The 16,634-nt window shown below is 32.5% G+C and overlaps 1 long non-coding RNA gene across 1 annotated transcript; it reads left to right on the top strand.

The window, feature by feature from the left end:
* The first annotated feature begins 9,529 nt into the window (after positions 1 to 9,529).
* LOC132271381 (uncharacterized) lies at positions 9,530 to 11,868 on the top strand. The gene is made up of 2 exons (XR_009469707.1): positions 9,530 to 10,261; positions 11,533 to 11,868. It is a non-coding gene; the product is annotated as an uncharacterized LOC132271381 (long non-coding RNA).
* The last annotated feature ends 4,766 nt before the right edge of the window (positions 11,869 to 16,634 follow it).

The raw sequence follows: 16,634 nt of genomic DNA, 5'->3' as shown, positions 1-16,634 counted from the left end.
TGATTTTATCTTTTCTTTAATTGTAAAATCAGATTATAGGAGTTAACTGAAATGGTATTATTTGAAGAGGTAATTTACTATCAAATATAAAAAAATATTTGGCAGGAGAGGTATTTCAATGCATGTAATATCTAAACCTATCTATTTGCATGTTGGGCATGAGTTTTTTTTTTTTTTTTTCAAATCGTAATATTTGGTGGAAGAGGTATTTTAATTTTAATGCAAATCCTTAATTGTTAAACTTAGTATAAAATTTACTTGTTTAACATAATTTTTTATTATCAAGTGATATCTATCTCCTTTACTTTTCAAAGTGAACGGTAAGGATTTGAGTCTCCAAATAAGCAAAATGAGTGTGTGTGAATTTATTGCCAATGACAAAATAAAAAAGAAACATAAAAATGAATTTGGTTTATTTGAATGAATAAACGTCATATTTTGGAAAAGATTATATAATTTTTAAAAGGACTAATTTCATAAAATCACTACTGTCAAATTTTGATTATAAACTCCCAACTTGTTTCAGAAAATTCCTACACTTTAAAAAATGATCACATTGGCCTAATATCTGTGTTCGACCTGTTAATCGAGCTTTGAAATGACAAATTTGACCTTAATATTTAATGTTAAATTTAAAACTAAAAATTCTTATTTTTAGAGCAAATTTCATGAAACTCCCAATACTATCAGTTTTTTTTATCAAATACCCCTAACCTATTTTAGAAAACCCCTAACACTGTGAAAATTGATCACATTACACCATGTTTGTGATTAAATGACGAAACTACCTTTCTGATATATCAAATCAATTAAAAAAGTCACCCGAACTCAAGAAATGGTCATAAATGGACTCTAATAAGGGGGAAAGGTAGAGCTTTAATTTTGCCAATTACTAAAATAATGTTAGTGGCATTTAAGCCATCAAAGCACAAAACGACCCCGTTTTGTGTATATATATATAGTGGCACTAAACAAAGTCATTTTAATCAAACCCATCTCGCTTCTTTGTTCTTCCATTACTTCCAAAAAAAAAAAAAAAAAACAATATCGTTCAGCCGTTTTCTTTCTTGCATAATCTATATATATATAGTGTGTGTTCTGTATATAGAGAGTGTGTGTTCTGACAGAGATCTTCACTAATCAAAATATGATGTGATTTAACATGTAAGGAACAATAAATGCAGATAAATAATCAAACAAATCAGCGATTTCTTCAATCTGAGCTCAGATACTCTGTTAGAAATTGATGTTTGTTCAAAATTTCCGAACATAAATTTACTAGAAATCACCATACCCACTCAAAACAAATACAATCGAAGAATCTGACGAAAACATCGATCTAGGTCAAGTTTTGTTTGGCTCTTCTCTCTCTTGAAGCTCGCTGAAACCCATCAAGTTATTGGGTCTTCTCTCACTTTTCTGTGCGTGATTTATGGGGGTCGTATGTATATGCACAAGTTGTTTATATATCTCATTGGGTGTCATAATTATTCGGCTGTGAAGAGTATTTGTTCGAAAAAATTTAGATCGGAAGGCTTTAGGGTCTTCAATGCTTGTAATTCTTGGAAATTGATAGAGTTTTGATGTCAGGGGCAGGGCAAGCCACCGTCAAGCACGCGAATTTAGGAACGTGGCCGCCGAGGACCACTGCCGGGAGCGTCCCGGCTGCTGTAATGCGGTGAAGAAAGTGAGTCCGGTGTTGGTGGACCATGTTCTCTCGGCATTGCAATCCGGTGTTGGTGTGGGTGTTATTCGCGTGAGACCCATTTGTGGTCTTCCTCTGGTGATGATGAATCATGGGTCTGTTGTGCGTCGGTGGAATTGAATTCCTTTTCCGTCGTTTGGATGAGTCCTAATCGAGGAAGAGAAAGAAAAAGAATTCCAGTTGAAATCAGAACTGGGGAGAAAACAATTCCGAGGAATCGAAAATCTGAAACCAAATGACGGCGATTGAGAATTTTGTTATACAAGCCTTCAATTGGCCGCTAGTGGTTGTGGGTTGGGAATGGAGGTGGCAGTTGCGAAGATGGGGATGGTGGTGTTGCGGCGGTAGCCGGTGGTGGCGCTATAATCGCCGGATGTAATGGAGATGGAATATATATATATATATATATATATATATATGGGCTAATTTCAGGAAGGTTATTTCTGTAATTTGAAAATACTGATTTTTGCTTTTTTAAATAAATTGGTATATCATAAGGTTAATTTTGTCATTTAACTATAGAATTGGGACAATATGATCAAATTTCATTGGAAGTTTTCTAAAATAAGTTGATTTTTTCTAATTAAAAAATAAATAATAAATTTTTTTTTTTTGTAACTTTTGTATTTTCTTTTAAAACGACGAAATTTTAAACTTCAAACTTTATTATCAATTAACCAGAATTATATATTGCACTACATTATGATACCAAAATAATTGTAATAATGTCTTTTTCAATGTATATTTTTAGTAGCATGTTTATAAATAATATGAGAAGAAAAAAAAAATAGCGAGAAGAATAGTTAACAAAATATAAATGAGTTTGTCGATCAAGTGTAAAACTTACTTTTTTTTCCTTCTCCTTTAATTCATAACAAATAATGTATATGTACATGAATAGATATATAAGAATATATATATATATATAAGTCTAATATATGTGTTGTAACCTGCAAGGATTACAATAATAACTGTCACCTTTTTTACTAGATTTAAAATTTTCAAAGCAAGACCAAAAATTTCATTCAAACCACCTTTAATAATCATAAATAGGTAACCACAAAAAGCATATTTTAAACAATTTGAAGGGGCCAACTAATTTTTGTAAAAAAATTTATATATACAAAATCATCATTAATAGTCATAAATAAGTAGCATTAATAGAGTTTTCACAAAATTTTGGAAGTTTAGCACTTAGCACTTAATTCTGATTGAATTAAAATTCTTATAGAAATAAGTTTATTTGATAATGCATTTTGAATTGTACTTAAAAAAAATAATTATCACTTGAAATGAAATAAATTTTTTAAGTAACACTGACTCCACTTAGTATTTAAAATTTCAATTTTATCAAAACAACACCAAATTTTCCTGTTTATAATGACAATCAACCAGCTTATATGATCCAAAGCAAGACCTGAAAGGTTGCAGAACAGAAAGTAAAGAATAGCGTATCCAAACAAACAAAACCCTCCAATTAAGGAGTACAAAATGGCAAGCGGTGGTGGTGATTTGTAGGGCTGCAACTTGGGCAGGCTAGCCTAGTCCAGCCCCAACCCAAAGATTTTAAAATTTGAACATACAATTCACAAATCGAGTTCATGTTCGGGTTAAATTTTGTCAAAATCCAGACATATTCGGGTTGGGCTCGGACTCAACTCGAACCTAACCCGAAATCTCGAAATCCGAAAAAAAAAATAAATAAATAAATTCTCACTCTTCTTTCTCTCTCTCTCTCTACCCATACATACAATTTAATGATATGCCGATCTGGTTTATATGTGGGTAGAAGCTTGCAATTTTCCACTCTAGTTCTTTCTTTTTCTTTCTCTCCTGAACAAAAATATAAAATATTTAGATCTGGAAAGAGAGAGAGACAGCGGCTAAAGCTTGGGATGGAAAGAGAGAGACAGCGGCTGAAGGTTGCGATGGAAAGAGAGAGAGAGAGAGAGAGACGGCGGCTGGAGCTTGCGAACGGAACAGCGGGCGATGGAAACTGAAAGATCTGGGTTTTGATTTTTTGAACAATCTGAAATGATGTGCCGATCTGGGTTTTGAACTTTTTGATTCTTGTAAATTTTGTAGTTTGCAGTTGGAAAGAGAGAGAGAGAGAGGGGAAGGGGGGAAGTTCAGAAAAGATAGAGGCGATAGGGGAGGCTGAAATGATTTGACCTAAAAATATATTGTTTTTTTATAATAATCTAATCAAATATTATATATATATAATATAAATTATATATAAAAATTTATATAATTTATATATATAATATATATATATATTTAAAAAAAAAAAAACTCAACCCGTCAACCCGACACAATTCGTCCGAAAATATTCGATCTGGATTATGACTATAACCCATGTTGAGTACAATTCGGGTTGGTCCAACCCAACCCGATTCGGGTTGATGTTGGGTTGGGTAAGCCCAAATTTTAGCCCTAGTGATTTGTGTTCACTGAGAGTAGATATTTCGCCCCGCATGTCATGTTATTCGTATATCTATATACTAATGAAATGGCGTGCGTGACGCACCAAATATTTACTCTAACCTTAAGATGTTTGTAAATGAAGTATTTCAAGAATATTTACAAGGAACACGAATTTATTCAGAATCTGATTATTAAATGAAGGCAGAGAGAGAGAGAGAGAGAGAGAGTCATCAAATTGTTGCATGGTTGAAAGATTTACCTCCTAACTGCAGATTCACATTACATAACAAGAGATTAAATGTTCTAATTCAGTTGTCAAATTGGCTTGGTAACTGTAGATCACCAAGAAATCATCGAAGGGGTTGCTTTTAGTGACATTTTTTCTCATTCTAAAGTAGAAGATCGGGTTCAAGTTTCGGTAAGAACAAGTTCTAAATTGTACATCACAAGAGGTCAAATGTGATTGTCGTGGTGAACTTTTAAATGACAATATTTGTAGTAAAAAGGACCAAAAAAAAAAAAAAAAATGGTTGAGAAGAGTCATCACATCTCCAAATTTAACCATTAAATTGAGACAGTTTTTTTTTGAAATATGTAAAAATTTGAATGAATCATTTAATACTATATTTCAATTCATTGATTATAATGGAGAGATCATACGGGAGATCTCTTGATATATATATATATATATATATATATATATATATATATATATATATATTGTCAAGTATTTTGCAACAAAATGATTTTTGGGAACCAATAAAATTTCATTGTAGAAAATTAATTGCAATGAATGAATGACCTTTCGTAGTGAGGTCATCAAGGAAACTCGGTTTTTGAAATTTGTTGAAAAAAAACAAAAAACAAAACAAAAGAAATGTTGCAAAAAATTTAGAGATTCTATTTTAGGGCCGGCTTTCTATGAGGGATATTATTATTATTTTTTCCTATCTCCCTCTCCGAAAGTCTACAAAATGCATCCGTGATTAAAAAAACATCGTAGGGAACGAGCCTACAAGTGCTAGGCCAGTCAAACAGAATTTACAAAAGTCTTTGTAAATTTTACTCCCTCTGTCCCATTTTAAAATTGTGAGTTATAGACTTTAAAGAAGACATTTAAAATGGGACAGAGGTAGTAGTTATTTGGGTTTTGGCTCTTTTAGGAAGAGAGGAAAGGATGTCACATTTGATGGTGGCGGATAGGTAGGTGGTGGTGGTGGCGGGATTAATTTGAATCCGCAGCTAATGGATGGACTAGTTTTAGAAGAAATTTTTTATTTTTTTTTATTATTATTTTTTAATGCCTAATATATTAAATAAAAAATTGCAAATATAATGTATATATTCTACCATCTAGTTAGACTCTTGCAAATTTAAAAAATACAATACCCACAAAAGTCCTAGTCATTTATATTTCACCTCATATGATTGGATAATGATTGGCTAATAGTGCATCATATAATAATAATTTATCTTCATAGTTTTGCTTTCAATGAAGAGTTATGATGCATTCTACATAGCGAAAATCTACTCTTTAAAATAATTAATAAAAATGTAAAGACAGCTTTTCTACAATTAAGTTTCTAAAATCTTTCACACTTTTCTTCAAATCTCTACAAAATTATAAAAGAGAAGATAATAAATCTATAACTTTCTACTGATTTCTAAAAAATCTTTCACACTTTTTTTTTTCGAAATCTCAACAAAATTTTAAAAAACCTAAAAACTTGCAAACATTATTGTTAAATTAAAAATGTGACAAGGTACCCTTTCCCTATATTACTATTTGGTGGTAATTTATTGATATATGTTATAAAGTATAATTAATTTTTTTACAAATTGAAATTATGAAAGACTTATTAACCAACTCACAAATTTACCATGCAACATCAAGTAACGCTAGCACTACGATTAAATTAAAATGAGAAAGAAAAGAGGAAGTTCCACACTTGTAATCTATTGATAGGTTATGAAGTATAATTATTATTATTTTTTTACAAATTTAAATTATGAAATACTTATAAACTAACTCAAAACTTGGCGGGATATGACAATAAACTACTGACATAATTCAACACTATTATTAAATTAGAAGACATAGTTGTTGAAGTTCCATATTTATAAAGACGAACTGAAAAAATAATAATAATAATAAAAATAAATAAATAAATAAAAATTTTTAAAAAAAAGGCTTTTAACCATTCGTAGCAAGTAAACCCCATTGGAAATTTTTTTTGGGACAAATTCCCCTCCAAGTAATTGTGGGTGCTCAGTTATTTTTTGATACCAAAATACCCCTTGCTTATTTATTCCTCCACTGTGCAAGGCAACACCAGCATGTACTTCTTTTTTAACATAATTTGCATTTTTGTTTACTCATTTTATTTTGGAACAAAATAAAATGAGTAAACAAAAATGCAAAATATGTTGTAGGTCGATATTGTTGTGTGGGTCGCCAATTTAGAGTTCAAAATTGATAATGGCAGCTATATTATTTTATTTTTGGATCCATGATGGAGAGGATTTCTATTATTCAAGCTTTTGGCTACAATGTGGTCACGCAATTTGACTTAACTAGAAATTGTTGTTTAAATCAGATTATACAAATTGGTAGATGGTCTAGACCTCATCTTTTAATGCCTGAAACTAATGGAATCTCATTGCTGCTACTCCTCTTCATCAAGGTTATTGATGTGATAAAACAAAAGAAAGGATTCCCAAGTTTTGAAGTTTTTTTTGAAACCTTTGTAAATTGAATTTTCTGAAGAAAGATTAGGCTAAATTTTCCAACAGAGTTTTTCTATGTTTGGAGGATTTTGTGGCATAGAAACTAAGTGATTCACGATGGGATTGATCGAGACGCTATGCAACTTGATAAAATTGATGTTTAAAAGTTCTGCTGAAGCTAAAGAAACTGATTATATTGCAAAATTCAAAATGTCAAAATTCAAAATATAAATGGGTCAAGCTAATTCTACAGTTTACATATGGTTCTCTACAGTCTTTAGAATACATTAACCTTAGACTCGAATAATCTCAAAAGTATATCCAGCAATGACATCAGTTACTTTTATTTCACCTCATATGATTAGAAAATGATTGGTTAATAGTGCATCATGTACTAATTTATCTTCGTTATTTGGCTTAGTAAAACTTTCTTTAATTTTCATAGATTTACACACAAGTATATGAATTATAACATCCAGGTTTGGTGGAAGAAACATAAATTCCACTCTTTTTATAGCCATCAACCTCTTCAATGAACTCTCTAAAATAATTCACAAAAATGTAAATTACTTTCTACCAATTTCTAAAATCTTTGACACTTTTCTCTAAATATCTACAAAATTATAAAAATACCTATAAATTTTGTGAAGAACGATTTTTAAAATCTTCACACTTTTCTCCAAATATCTACAAAATTGTAAAAGACCTATAAACTTTGTGAAGGTACCATATCTACAACTTTCTACCTATTTTAAAAATCTTTCACACTTTTCTTCGAATCTCTACAAAATTATAAAAGACCTATAAACATGTAAATATTATTTTTTTAAGTTAAAACTGTGACAAGATACTCTTTCCCCTAAGAGGAGTTGAACCATTGACTTTCATTTTTGAAAGGAGAGAGAGTACAATTAGATTATCTTTGTTAGTAATTTATTGACATATGTTATAAAGTAGAATTATTTTTACAAATTGAAATCATGAAAGACTTATTAACTAACTCACAAATTTAATTATCATGCAACATCATGTAACCCTAACACTTTTGTTAAATTAAAATGTGAAACATAGGAGGAAATTCCATATTCATAATCTATTGATAGGTTATGAAGTATAATTATTTTATTTTTTACAAATTTAAATTATGAAAGACTTATAAACTAACTCACAACTTGGCGGGGTATGAGAATAAACTACTGCCATAATTCAATACTATTATTAAATGATAACAACTATTCTTTTTTATTTTTTTTGTTTACTCATTTTATTTTGGAATGATAACAACTATTCTTTTTTATTTTTTCCTTCTAGTTTTCAAGTTGGTTACGGAGAGAGTGATTTTGAAATAAAATTATTTGTATTATATATTAACTCATTCCTTAGATATATCTCAAGTTAAACATGGTGACGAGTTTTTCATCTTACTGTCTAAATCTATAAATGAAACGCATATTGTGAATATGTGATTGTGAGATGTGGAAGAGAGAAGCAAAAAATTGGGTGGTGTGGTAACTTCTAAGACCCTTATCTTTGGTGGAAGTGGCTATATTGGTAGTTACATGGCGGAGGCTAGCATCTTCATTGGCCGTCCAAATTGGGTTTTTGGTTTTGAGTAGAGTGAGGCGTACTCCTAAGAAGGAATTGATGGATAGAGAGAGTTTGCGGGGTTTGACGGAGATCACTGATAGCAAGGGGAGGGGTAAGGTTCGGGTATTTGTCACCCTTTTTTGTAGTAAGAGTTTGTGTACATGATTTGGTATTTGGTATTTTTTTTCGTTGCAATATCTTTGCATGATTGTAGTGGAATATCTCTACATGATTATAGTGGAATTTTGGATGACTACTTAGCTCCAATTTTGGGTGAACCAATCTTATACTAGTGTAATTACTGTATCCTATTCTATTTTTTTGCTTTGTCCCAACCATAGTTCGCAGTTGCGGTGTAACGGATTCGGACTAATATCAGTGTAAATCGGCCAAACTGATCGGTTTATGAAAATGTGTAACAGTATCGAACCGTTAAAAAATGATTACGAACCGGCTGATACGACAAACCATAGTTCCAACACATGCAACCCTAATGCATATGAAGGCTGATTGGTATTATATTTGAAAGTTTAACACATTGAAACAAATTGGATACAAAATGAAATGAGCAAACATAAATGCAAAATATTTAAAAAGTACTTACTGCTGATTTGCAAGGTGGAGCAACAGACTGCTAAAGAACATTTTGTTTAATCTGTTTGGTTTTTTAAGTTAGCACCAGGAATAGGCAAGGCTTCCCCGGGATCCACTCTAGGTTACAAACTTGGGGTATATAGTCTCGTTCCAAGAATACACCTGATAAGTCGGGAGTGATAAACTAAAGAACGTTTTTGTTTAAAAGAAAGCTGAGCAATTAAAATAGTTACAAGTCAACTCGTCAAGCGTATTTATCTTATTTTATTATTATTTGTTTGCAATTCACTTTATTTACTATAATTTATTGATATAGGTTATAAAGTGAAATTCTTCTTTTAAAAATCGAAGCTGCTTTGGGTACGTATTAAAAAAAATATATGTTTATGATTAATGAATTTATTTAGTTGGTAGTACCAAGTTATTTGGCATGGTGCTATATAATCTTCTTTCCTCATCTTTTCCTTTGGTGGGAAAGAGAAAAAAAAATGCAGGGATATAATTTTCTGTGTTTGGTATAAAATTTTGGAAAGAAAAAACGGTGAATGAAAAAGACTTGAAGGATAAATTAAAGTTGATGAGTTGATTTTGTAATCCTTAGAAAGGAAAGAAAATACTGTCATTTTGAATGAAACTTTCTTAATACTAAATTTACATTTATTTTTATAAAAGATAAAATTTATAAAAAAAAAAAACAAAAACAAATAAGTGGTTTAGACGTGCTCTCAAGTCAATAAAATAAAATAAAATAAAATAAGAAATGTCGGATACGTGTTCAAGACTTGAACACGTGTGTCCAACACTAGTATGCTGCACCACCTAACCGTGTGTGGTGCTTCATAGATTCTTAGGGATGGACCACTCTCCATCCTTCAAATTGATTATGAACCTATATAAAAATTAATACTCTATTATTTGAGTTTTTATTTTTATTGTTTTTATGATCTTTAAAATTTTTAACTATACAATTAAGAAAACAATAACTGTATTACTATTAACTATTTATTTACCTTTATGTGTTTTTTTTTTTTAATTTATTTTTATTTTATCAAAGAATAAACCACTTGATTTCTATTCAAATTTCAAAGTAATTATTGGAGACCCATAAGCCTATCAGAATGCACTCAAAATCATATAAACGTAAAAGACATCTCTCTCTGAACGTCAGTAGTGCATGGAGTCATCTCTGCCAGAGTTTCACCGGAAAAGAAACCCCATAAGGTCAGAAAATATTCACTTTGAAAATTTTCTTCAATTCAAGTATTTGATGAGATACTTATGATTTTGATCTTAATATTATGAATTTGATACAATTGCTTTGGTGGTGTTATGTTTGTACACATGGGTGGCATATATATAAATATATATATGTGCATATTGGTGATGTATTGTGGTGGGCATATTAACATATCTGTTTTGATGGAATTTGTATTCGAGAAGTGGTAGTTTGGTGGTGGCGTATTCGAATTCTTTTAAGGTTTCCGAAATCGACGAGGGTGGCTTTGGCCATTTTGTGGGTGCACGCCACCTGTTTGATGAAAAGCCTCAAAGTGGCTGCAGAGCTGGCACAATATAACTAGAGGCCAAAGGCAAAACTTGGACCCGAACAAAATTTCTAAGGCATGCTATGGAATTATTTGATAAGAATTTACTCGGGCAGCTAGTAGAATGAATGAATTTAGAGTTGAGAAAGCCTAGTCCAATGTTATGAACACTTTTGACCAATCATATTAATCTACAACAATGGGACTTTACAACAACTAACTGAGCACTTCCGACACATGATTATAATGTTATGAACGCAAGATTGTAAACTTACTGAGATTTGATACGTTCGATGCATGATTATAAATTTTGAAATTTAGAGATTTAGACCTTACAAAACTCACTCAATGTAATTTCATGGTACAAAACTCACTCTATTACAATGATTATAAATATCTAGTTTAGAGATCTGACACGTTCAATGCATGGATACATACCTGTACCTGAGTCCATGTAACATAGGTTTAAACTATTAGAGATGGGGTAACGTAGATATTTATCCCGTCAACAACCAAAGCTATAATTTTTATAAGCTAGTTTGCAGTCTTGCCTATTAGACCAGTAAAATTTTGGATTTTAAGAAAAGGGAGAATAGCATAAGAGTTGTTTCATGCCTCAAATATAATAAATGTCATGTTCATCATGGAATATAACTAACGTGTTGTCTGAACATCGACAAATAGAAGAAGTGTAGAATAGACCAATGGACAAAGATTAGCAAAAGAGTAAAGCTCAAATTGGTGCTTTTTTTAACCTCTGTAAGTTCTTTTAAAACTATAGTTACTATATGCTGCTGTCTTTTTTAGATTCGTAACATTATAGAAAACACCGATTTGAGAAAAAGAAGGCCTTTTTTTATTTATTTATTGCGATGAGTTTTTGAATGCTGCTCTAATTAATTATTTCGTCAAAAAATTTAAATTTAAAGAAGACATGGTGTATAATAGGAAATAATGGAAGAAGAAAATTCATGTGCCCGGCCCCAACCATATGGGATAAAGGCAAGGATTATGATGACGATGATGACAAAGTGGTGCAAAAGTGGCGTCATGATATAGGAATGGGTTCTAGTGATGCTGTGGTTTCTAGTCACAAATATTGTTGGGAGAATTGGCTTTCGCAATGATGTGTAGATTTGGTCCCAAAAGATGTACTATTGTGATGAATCTGCTTCACTCAAATATTTTTGTCGTAAAACTGTATTATCTCTAAACCATTTTAAATCTGTAGCATTAAGGTCACAGAAAATATCAGCTACTGCAACTTGCCAAATTGTGGTTTGAGCTTCAAGTGTACAGATTCCTATCAATCTTTATAAATTAAGCAGAAGTCCTGGGAAAAAAAATTCAGCTTCAAATTTGCACCATCCCTTGCAATTCTTGACAACTAATTAAATTATCGTTTTCCATTGAAAATGTACACCATTTGTAGCGATGGTCCATACTGTTACTATCCCATTTGTTGCATAAATTACATCCATATAGTAATGTTAAAAAAAAAAAAACACTTACATGGCGGAATCAAAATCAAACATGATTGATTATGGTAATATCACCCAACATGTGCTCAGAGTATGCTCCTTTTTGTTCTTTTGAATATGCTAATTGAATTCTTTGCAGTAGTAATAGTGGTAATACTCATAGTACTGAAATATAAAGAAGGTTTTGTCATCAGATATAGATAGAGCATTATTGTTGATTGACTAAAAAGATTTACAAAGCACATCCATCCAACAGAAACTTCTTTGTATTTAGACTAAAATTCATGTCTATTTTCATTGGTAACATTGAGTCTAGATATTCATTACATGGTCAAAAGGATACATTTCTTTCTATGCCAGCTACTTACAGAAGACAGAAAATCTAACAATTCCATGGTAAATCTTTAGAACCAGAAACTATCGTATATGGGATATATAGGTGCTGGCAGTTTATATGCTTAGATCCATGCATACATGAACAAAGATTGAAAAATTAAAGAATTCATAGATCTGCAAGTATCATCAACTTAAGAAGCTCCAAAATACTGCTGGAAGTCGCCGTCTTTGATTCTCAGTTCCTTTGTTACATGAACTCTTCAAAGGTAGGTGAAGTACCCATATCGGACACACAATACTAAGACATCTGTCAAACACTTTTGGTTAGACATTCACGAAAGAAAAAAAAATATAGTAATTCAGTTTCTTGTATTATTGCTTCAAAATGAGTGAAATGCCTACATTAAACACTATGCTATATGAAAATATTATTTTACTCTAGAAGTTTGTTTTGGGATTTGACACGTCGGACATGTGGATATGTACCCACAGCCAACATATCTACCCAAGTCCATGTAACGTACCTCATTTCTCCTTATCATCGTCGTCAATTGGGAAGGCAAAAGTTACCCTGAGTCCACGTGATTTAGCAAGCTTGGTTTCGTGTTTCTTGAGACAAGATTTCAGCTTAGTAACTTGCTGAGAGGACTTGAGCTCTAATCTATCATCATTTTGTGGCACCCAGACGCGATTAAAATCATCTCTCAGAAAATGAGAAGGCACTCCTTCCTCAACAAAAGAGCCACTTGGTGTTTGTGGTTTAAGTTCTTTCAGGTAATTTTTGCAATCTGGCGTCATTGTTGGCCAACACTCAACTGGGTATTGTTTCTTCAATGATCCATCACCAGCCGGTTGACTCTTCACTTGAGCAGGCAACTTGATTAGAGATGTTCTACGAAGGTGATCATGGTAGTGATTATTGGGCGTTGTCAATGCAGGGAAGCCACACCCAACTGAAATCTTTGGATGGTGATGTCCTTCACGATCTTCTTCGTGCCTAGGATTCAACGTCTTCAGCACCGCTCTGGGAGTTTGTTTCTTTACATGTCCATGGACACAAGTTGGCCGAATGGACGACCAACAGGTATATTGTTGTTTAGGAAGTCTTTCTTCTCTCGGACATTCAATTACTTGCTCTTCATACCTGTTGAGATTCAGCTCATTGCGGGGGAAAATCTGAGATTGTTCTCTACAATCATGGTTTTGCTCGAGGGACTGCTGTTGCTGCAGAATAGAGGAGTGATTCCAGGCCGTCCGTTGCAGCAGGCGATGGATGGTGTGGTACGGAACAATGAAGAAAACTCTTCCAAGACGCAGAACTGATTCGGGACGAACCACGATCCATGGGTACTTGAACACGTCTGGGCGCGCGACGCAGTGTCTCGGGTTCCTTCTCATGACCTCACCTGCAGTTATTGGATCATTGTGTATCTCAACGAAGCCTCCGGGGTACACCAACTTGAGGACACCATTTTCTCTGGCTATTGAACTCATTGTCATGGCCCAATCTAACCAGAAGGAAAAATGATGACTTGTGTGTGTATAAATGTGTGGTATTAGGCTTATGTTTGGTGGAAAGAAAAAGGAATGAGAAGGAAACCAAAGGAGCACATCTTGATCACCTCTAATTATGTAAAGCCGTCTTCTCACTTGATGACAATTTTGGGTGGCTGAAACTCCTATGTGGAGGATCTTGGGTTATGTGTGAGTCATTCTCCTATAATGTTTTCTTTATTTGGTGGAGTTTGCATTGGCTGGCATTGGCTGGAGAGTAAGTTCATCTTTCTGCGTCATGGCATTGGTTTTGTCATTTGTCTTGGACTTATCTCACATTGAAGAAGATTTAATTCAACATGATGGATTGGCTAGGTGGTCTGGGGCATTCACCTTGAGTTTGAGCACGTAAACAAAGAGTAGTGCTAGGTACAGTCGTTCATATTTTTATTGACATTGCGTGATTGGTTAAATCAATTACACGTGATATTCACTTCCACAATAGCACTAGTTGTAATTAGAGGTGCACATGGTTCGCAGATTAGATCGATATAAAAATATTTTAAAATTAAACCGTTCCTAATGGGAGAGGTTTTGGATTTTCAGGTGCATCAAAACAACATGCAACAAAGCAACACCATTACATAGAGAGGGTGATTTATATATAAAAGAGTAAAGTGCAATAAACCTCCTTCAACTATTACCTTTTAGCAAAGAACACACTTCCCCCCCCCCCCCCCCCCCCACTTTGCATTTTAGTTGCAGTTTACCCACTATAGAGATCCTGATTTTGATAGCATGCCTGTCAGGTGACGACTCAAATTTAATTAAATAACTATACCACCCTTATGAAGGTTAAAAGACCATAACACCCTTCTATTACTTGACCCAAAACCCCACCAAACAAGCCTTGTCATCCCAAAAATCCCTCATTATTTCTTTCTCGATCTCGCTCGACTGATAGTTTTCTCTATTTGCCTATATATATATATATATATATATATATATATATATATATAGTTCAAAAAATGTGGAGGGTTGTGCGTCCAAGAATTTTCAGAGGAAGCGTCGTCCAGAAAAAACAATTGCAGAGACGTGTTTCTTTTAGTCTTCGCTGAAACCCTCTCAGTTAATGGTTTGACCGAAGCTCACTGGTTTTTGAGATTGAGCTCTGTTATTGCAATCTGGAACACACCAGAATTTGGTCTAAGATTCGTCGGAATCAATGGAGTAATTAGCTAAGAGCTTTTTCCCATCTTCAATGCAACTCTGGTCGAAATGGTCTTCGTTGGGTCAGGCTGGAGCTCTAAACTCTCACCCCTTGTAGGTAACTGAAGCTCTGTATCTTCACCGTTGGTGTATAGGTGAGTTTATTTGATTTGGTTGCTGCAACTTTCTAGGTCTCACCTGTTTTTCACGAATGAAGATTCTCCGGCTGTTTGGGTAGCTAAATCACAGTGTTTCTTCGGCTGTTTGGGTAGCTAAATCACAGTGTTTCTCCGGCTGTTTGTCACTAACTAAAGTTTTCCAATTTGAACGTTGTAGCTGTCGATGGATTTCCTTTTTATGTATATAAATCCATGAAGCTCCACACCTTAATTGAATCTTCAAGGCTCGTAATATATTCATCTCTTCATTGAGATTAGGGGTGGCAAAATGGGTTAGGAACCATCAACCCGCCCATATCCGTCTGCTTTTTAATGGTTATGGGTGAACCATATTTAATTTGAGGGTCAAAATGGATTGGGTAATTTTTAACCATTTAATTTGAGGGTCAAGATGGGTTGAATATGGTTAACCATATTCAACCCATATTTCACCCATCACATAATAAACACACAACACATATCTATTATATATTGTACTTAACTCATTTCCCTTTCTAAAATTCTCTAGAGTTGTCTCATATCAATCCCCTCTCTCTAGAGTTGTCTCTTATCAATCCCCTCTCTCTAAGTTTCTCTCTCTAGAAACTTCTTCTAAAAAAAAAAAATAATTCAAAAATAAAAAATAAAAAATTCAAAAACCTTCCAAAAAAAAATAATTTAAAATAATTAATTTTTAAAAAAAAATAAAAAAATAATTAAAAATTAAAAAAATTAAAATAAATAAATAAATAATTTTAAAAAACTTTTAAAAAAATTAAAAAAAAATTATTATAGTAGTGTTGGGTGGCCCCATTCCCACCTTAAAAATAAAAAAATTACTATAATAGTATTGTGAAGCTCAATTATTTTTAACCTTAGTCGAGTCACTCGAGTCTGTGTACATCTTTTAAACGGAGTAAAGTTAAGTATTAAATTTTAATAATAAATTAATCATTTTAAAAATGATAGTTACGAACTCTATTTAATTTTTTTTTCATTATTTTGCTAAATTGATACTAATAATAAAATAGAAGTAAATGAAAAATAAATTAAGATTTAAACTAAGATAATAAAATAATTTAATAAGAAAAAAAAATTTAGTGAGAAGGTAAAATACTCTTTTTCCAATGATTTGGTCTTTAATCATAATATCATTAGTTTAGGGGCAGGTTGTAATTCATGGGAATTATTTGCAAAAGGATAATAATAATTCAGGTTTTTTTTTTTCCTGCATCACGCGGTCAAACCCAGCCCTTCTAACATTTGCTAATATTAAACGGTCGAAGAAAAGTCTGGGCGAGAGAACCATGGACCTTAATGAACTGCCGGAGTACTAAATATCACAAGAGTCATAAAGTAGTGCGTAGGACTA

The sequence above is a fragment of the Cornus florida genome, unplaced genomic scaffold (genome assembly GCF_030987335.1).
Source record: "Cornus florida cultivar Cherokee Brave unplaced genomic scaffold, ASM3098733v1 CherokeeBrave_3.0.0_Hap2_Chr08, whole genome shotgun sequence".
In the NCBI taxonomy this organism is placed as follows: Eukaryota; Viridiplantae; Streptophyta; class Magnoliopsida; order Cornales; family Cornaceae; genus Cornus; species Cornus florida.
This window is presented reverse-complemented; position numbering and strand designations above follow the sequence as displayed.